General features: G+C 34.2%; 1 long non-coding RNA gene across 1 annotated transcript; it reads right to left on the bottom strand.

The window, feature by feature from the left end:
- Nucleotides 1-213: 213 nt before the first annotated feature.
- Nucleotides 214-3,038, bottom strand: LOC145018805 (uncharacterized). Its single transcript, XR_013667172.1, has 6 exons — nt 2,845-3,038; nt 1,683-1,758; nt 1,431-1,598; nt 919-992; nt 744-824; nt 214-404 (listed from the first exon to the last, which is right to left on the bottom strand). It is a non-coding gene; the product is annotated as an uncharacterized LOC145018805 (long non-coding RNA).
- Nucleotides 3,039-6,935: the final 3,897 nt, after the last annotated feature.

Here is a 6,935-nt window from a genome sequence, read left to right as displayed (position 1 = left end):
CATAAATGAAGATGACACACATTTTTGCGTATCATAATTTTAAATGTTTAAAAAAAATATTATTTATAGATTTACTAATTTTCAAATTAAATAATACATTAAAAATCTCATAATACAAAATAAAATACCATAAATAACAAAGATAATTCATTTCACTAATATGTCAAATACAAATAACTATTCCAGTAGTGAGTAAATGTTATAAAAAAAAATGAACTCATTTATATACAATTGCATTATCTGGCTTAGTATGTGCCAACAACTCTCTGTGTGTTCACTTTTGCTTGAGTCTTGTTTCCTCGAAAGCTTCTAAATCACAAACCTTTTTAAACATACTAGAGACATGATCCAATCCATGGGGTATTTTTGGAAAATAGTCTGAACATTCTTGACAAATCATCAACCTGCAAGTGAAGGGTAGAAAGGGAAGAAACAAATGTTCACAACCAGTAAGAAATCTAAACACTAGAAGTTTCACAGTAATTGTTGAACACTACTTTCATTTTTTTTATTATGCCATTGTACTTCTAGTTTTTTTCCCTTAGTATATGAATGACATTGTTATAATAGGGTATTTTAAGTACAACCTTGTGATAGGAAAAATGAAAGTAGGATGCTATAATACACAAAGTAATACAAGTACAATGATAAGGAATTATTTTTACTTGTTATTGTGCAAGGTCTTAATTTGTAAAAGTTGTTTCAACTTGCGAATGATAAGGAAGAAAGGCATTGAATATTACCAAGGTATGAATTGTGGGGTCCAGGAGAAGCTTCCGGATGGTATTGAAGAGACATAAGCTTTTGTTGAGGGAAGGCAAGACCTGTACAGATTCAATTCGTAATTGTGATTCACATGATGCATGCAAGGTAATGCACATGAGCCCAATCAATTTAGATTCAGATTATGTAGTTTACCTTTGTTTTTGTCAGCTTCAAGAAATAAAGTGAAAGTTGATGTTAACTTTAAGTGTATCTTCTACTTCTGTGTCCTGTAACAGCACACACAACAGAAAAAATAACAGATTTAAGTGTTTAAAACACAAAACACAAAACTTTCCATATTCAATATATATAATTATACCCATCCTACAACAAAAGGGCAGAGAGATTAGAGAATAGAGATTATTCACCCATATCAACTCTTCTAGGGCTTTCACCTTTCTTGTATCAGAGTGATGTTAAATTAGCCTTTCTAAATGGAGATGTAGAAGAAGAGGTGTATGTCCCTCATCTTTGTTAGAAAAATATGAAACACTTTAGGAGCACACTTAAAGGATTGGACTACACTACCTAACTTACACTAGGACAGATATTGCATTTCCATTTAGCAAAGTTTCAAGGTTATTAGAACTGCTGACTTTGGGATTTGCCAGACAATATATAATTATAATATACCATACATTACTAATATATAACTTGTAAAATACCTTCTGTTTTGGTGCATTGGATCTCAAAGAAGCTAGAGAATCTGAAGCTAGCTTATAATCTACACTATCATGAATGTCTTCAAGGAAGTATGTTGGTACAGGTGTGCATGAATAACAGGGCAGTCACCAAAGTAATGAGAAAATAGCTGTGAATCGACTCTTGCTGACCTAAAAAACAAATTAACTTATGAATAAAAATATTCATGAGTTATGACATTTTGTAAGTTTCGGCATATATGTGATCATACATACATAAGGATAACTTTCGTGTGCTTTGAGCAAATTGCTTCTCTATAAAACTCTTCAAAATAATCAGTAGAGAATCACCCTGTTTACGAATTAAAATTTGAAAAAAAAAATTAGACATAAGAAATTATAATCTTACTAACTCACCAAATAAATGATATACAAAAACTGAATTGTATTTAAACATATATTACAAGTATCAGATTTTAGATTATTTGGTTCTTACAAGAGACGCTAGAAATTAAATCCACACATGCAGAAAATATCAAAGAGAAATGAAATGGAATTCAATGACAAAAACTGAATTGTATTTAAACATATATAATGTTGGAATCTAAACGATTCCGATGGAATTCAATTCAGTCTATTTGGCAACCAAACAAACATGCCATGGGATGGAATCTGGAATTCCCTTCCATCCATTACCATTATTCAACCAAACATGCCATGAACCAGATGACCTCTAAGTATTTTTATTTAATATTAAATCAAATAAATTTATAGCAATAACCAAAACCAAAAGCAACATTTTTTATTCAAGAATCAAGACACCTTGTGTGCTAGACCACTATGAAAAAGCTTCCCTGTAACATGAAGCTTCCATGGTATCATACCATCCATACCCAGTGGCAGAGCCAGAGGGAATGGTAAGGGGGGTCCATTATATAATTAATATAATAATATATAAAAAAATTAATAATACAATAGAATTACAACCTTGCATTTAGAATCTATTTAACCAATTCGTACCTCTTTTAGACTATCTTAGACTGCTTATTGTATATTTGTGTATGCAGCTGTAAGCAAAGCTATAAAGACTGCAGGGACCCAAAAGAATGAATATGTAAATACGTATAAACATTTAAGCTATATTTCCATGGTTCTTGTGAATAATCAGACTATTAATAAATATAAAATCTAAATTAACTACCCCACTTGATTAACAACGATTAACAACTAAAACAAACAAACTTTCATTACCAAAAAAAAACAAAAACAAAAACAAATTAAAAATCCCAAATTTAACTAATCAAAACTAAGAAATATACCACGCACTAATTTTTTGGGGGAATAAAAACAAAGTCTGGTAAAGGAACTCATTATTACAGATATACATACTCCACAAAACTAACTTTAATTAATTGAAAAATAGAAATAAGAAAAATACCATTCGGCTAATCTAGTAGCGATTAGAGAAAGAACATGAGCAACGGTGGTGGCCAGGCTCACTCTGGCGACGGCAAACATAGAGAACAGGGCAGTGGCTGTGGTGAATGGGGCAAGAAAACTTCTTGGGCGGCTAGGTTAGAAAAGGGAGAGAGTAGCCGGAGTGAACTAGGTTAGATGAGAAGGAGAAGAGAGCCAATTTTTTTCTGAAAAATTCAAACGGCTTGGGTGCCAGCACAATTTAGTGGGGACATATCCAATTTCAATAAAGAAAAACTTATTATGTTAATATATATATATATATATATATATATATATATATATATACTGTGGGACCAGCATTTAAGTGGGGTCCATGCACCCCACTTCTTCTACACTAGATCCGCCACTGCCCATACCAATGCAAGGTTGCTTATCAGCTGTGTCAATCCAAAACCTTCAACAACAACAAAAAAAACTATCCAATTTAGATTTTATCATTATTTACATTTTTGTTGAAGCATTCCATAAATTCAAAATCTTTTACTTAAAAGATTATTTTAACTCTATGTCTCTATCAACAAGTTTGACAATCTTACCCTTCATACTCGGAACCTATATCAGATAACTTATCACAATGGATTGTTGAAGCAATCTTTTCATCTTCTTCCGCTGATACCCCTGTTACAATTATTAAAAAAGAAAAATGAAAAACTATATTTTAACTCTATGTATCTATCAACAATTGAAAATAAGAAGGATAACGAACCAGGGGTAAGTACATTGGGAGGTGCATTTACAAGCTCTTTTCCCAAAATTACCCCTGAGCAAACATTCTATGTGTACTTGAGTTTCTTTTCTAACTCGGGTCCACCTCCAAGGTTAAGAGAGCCAATTGACTTGAGATAAGGCTTCTTTGACTCGGATTTAAATATGTTATCTTCATATGTCCCTAACAATGCACCTATATTACTGTAATGATTCAAATTGCTATGATTATTATCCTCCTCTGGATTATTATTTGTAGAAGGTTTATTGAAAGTGTTTATAGCATCAGCAACTGAAGTTTTTACTTCATGTAAGTCTCCATTAACAGAATTACTGGATGCAACTTTTTTAGCTGCTGCTTTCTTTTTACGGAACTCCTGTTGAATTTTTTTTAATATAAATGCAGTACATAAATTATATTCTTTGAATGTAATTGTCCACTTTGACCTATGATCAAGATTTGGCACTATAAATACACATAAAGATCATACACAAGCTTCACCTTGTTATTGCAAAAATTTAATAAAGATGCAATGAATTCATCAGGGCAGCAGTGTTGCAACCGAACAAGTAAATAAAAGATAACACCATAATTCTCTAGAAAGAAAGACTGGTGCTAACTTCTTTAATGACCTTAATATGAACAAAAAAAGCTATTTTATATCTCACCATAATCATCTTAGTATAGTATGAATCTTCAAGAAATACTTAGATCAAAATTTGAGCATTCAGGTTGTTATTTCTTGAATGGAATATACCAGTTGCTATTGCTGAGGCAGTTGTAAGCTTCAATTCAGGAGTTAAGTCTTGTGAAGAAGCAAGAGCACACCCCAGATATCACAGCATAGAAAACAGAACACTGGAATAGAAGCAAACCTTCCTCCCAGACTATGGATAATGACCTAACTATAGCTTTGCTTCTAGTGAAAGGCTCTTTCACGGACTTCACCACAAACCCACTTCTTAATCCCATATTCGTCCATAAAATCTCAACATTTTCCCCGAATGATTGTGAGAACCTAATCCCGTGAGATATCTAGTTGTTTTTCTTGGCACGTGGAATGATATCATACCGAGGTTTTCTGGGAAATTTGTTTCCAAGATAACCCAAACAGTTCACGTTTCTTGGCTTTAAGGAAGATTGGAAAGCTGCCCCAACAAATGGGTTTTGAAGTCTGTTACTCATTATCTTCACTAAAAACTCATGTCACAGCTTACAGATCAAGAATTGGGGACTCAGGACTTACTCCTAAGAGGAGAGGTCGTCATTCCAAAAAAACAAATGGAGAAGAAGAGAATAATCTTCGTACCTAATTTAGGGAATAAAAGAATCTTTAGAGATTGAATGTAAGAGAAAGAAATCTAGGGCACATACATGAAGAAGAAGAGAACAATCTTCGAACCTGATGCCTCCTCCGCTTTTTTTTCTGCATCTTGATGCTTCCGATCGTACCCTAAACCTCAGACTTTCGATCCCAAATCTGACTTGCAACCTTCGATCCACCTGTGGGAGACCTAGCAGAAGTTGATCGCCTCTATCCACCTGCCAAAAAAGTGAATCGTCTTCCTGTAAGTTTTCGGCGCTTTCTCCCGATCTTGCCGCTCAACTGGACCAATGATGCCGGGAAGGAAAAGGACGTCGCTCTTCACCTCATACTCGTGGATGTGCCACATCGGATTTTCTGAGTCTGGCAAGGTTAAGAACAATTTTTATGTTATGATGTTTTCAACTCCTATTAATCGGGCATCGGCGACTGGACGATCGTAGATCAAGCACTGTCTCATATCCTCGTTTTGATGGCGACGGAGACGGCGGCATAAATGGAAAGGGGATATCAGAGCACCAAATAGATAGATAGGGGAGGCGGGAGAGAAAAGAGTCTAATGAGTGTTTTAAAAAGCCCTAGAAATTATCCCAATGATTTTCTGATATATGAATTGTTGAGGTATACAACAGAGATGGTATCGTGATTAGGGTCTGTAGAGAAAAATGAAGAATAGAACGAAGGGGATCTTGAAGCGGGGTATTAAAAATTTTAAGAATTTCGAGGGGATTTCATTTCCCCCTTTCAAGAACGCGCGTTTTAGTAAAAATCATAAAGCGACAATCACAGTGGACGCACGTTTTAGATAATGTGCCCTCTGTGTTTTTTTTTACATTAGACACTAATTTAGGGGCACGCAATAATGCGCGACCTAAATCCTCAAATTTTTTGAACAGACGACGCTTTTTATTGTCACTCTCTTTTGCGTAACATAAATCAGTGAGCGTCGTGATTTGCACGTCGTGAAAGGGTCTTTTTCTTGTAGTGAAATCTGATGAAGAGATTTTCCTTGGATATTCGCAAAATTCAATCTTCTATCGAGTGCTAAACAAAAGAACACAAAAAGTGGAAGAAACATTCAATCTTACATTTGATGATTATTATATCAAACAATCTGAAAAACATTTTGAAGATCATCCTATTTTAAAAGAAATTCCTGATGAATCTGAACCTATACAATCATTGGATATTGATTATGATTTGAATTTTGGAATTTCAGATCAGGCTGTTGATGCTGAAATTAATGCCAATGACAATCACATACATGAATCAATGAAGTTCAATAATAATTCAACGCTACATCATCAACCAATGGACGAAAGTATGCATATTAATCCACTGAAGGGGGGAGCAATTGGATTCAAACACTATTGTTGAGTGGGAGCATTCTTTCGAGGGGGAGAATGAGAGGGTGAATGTTGATGTTGATGGGGAGCAAATTGAACAAAATGAAGATTTTCTTGATCTTAATGATGCATGTTCAATTGCTGGTTCAGAACAAGATGATTTGTACGAAGATGTACCTTTGGAATTTGATTCAACTTATCCACCAATGGAAAAATAGACAAAAGATCATCCGAAGGAGCAAATAATTGGTAATCCACAAGAGGGAGTTTTAACAAGAGCTCAAATTCGTGCGAAGAATGGGGTATTAAATGCTCATCAAGAATTTTGCATGTTCAATGTTTTTATCTCTAAAATTGAACCAAAAACAATTAATATTGCAATGGAAAACTCAGATTGGGTTGTTGCAATGCAATCTGAATTGACTGAATTTGAACGAACTAAGGTTTGGAGATTAATTCCTAAGCCAAATGATGTTTCGATTGTCGGGTTAAAATGGATTTTCAAAAATAAAACCGAAAAAGATGGAAACATTGTTCGAAACAAAGCCAAACTTGTTGTTAAGGGGTATTCTCAACAAGAAGGAATTGATTATGAAGAAAGTTTTGCCCCTGTCGCAAGACTCGAGGCGGTTCGTATATTTTTCGCTTATGCAACTCACAAAGACTTTGACGTT

Source organism: Lactuca saligna, chromosome 9, assembly GCF_052625555.1.
Source record: "Lactuca saligna cultivar CGN05327 chromosome 9, ASM5262555v1, whole genome shotgun sequence".
In the NCBI taxonomy this organism is placed as follows: domain Eukaryota; kingdom Viridiplantae; phylum Streptophyta; class Magnoliopsida; order Asterales; family Asteraceae; genus Lactuca; species Lactuca saligna.
Note: the sequence above shows the minus strand (reverse complement) of the source record. Positions and strands in the feature narration are given on the sequence as shown.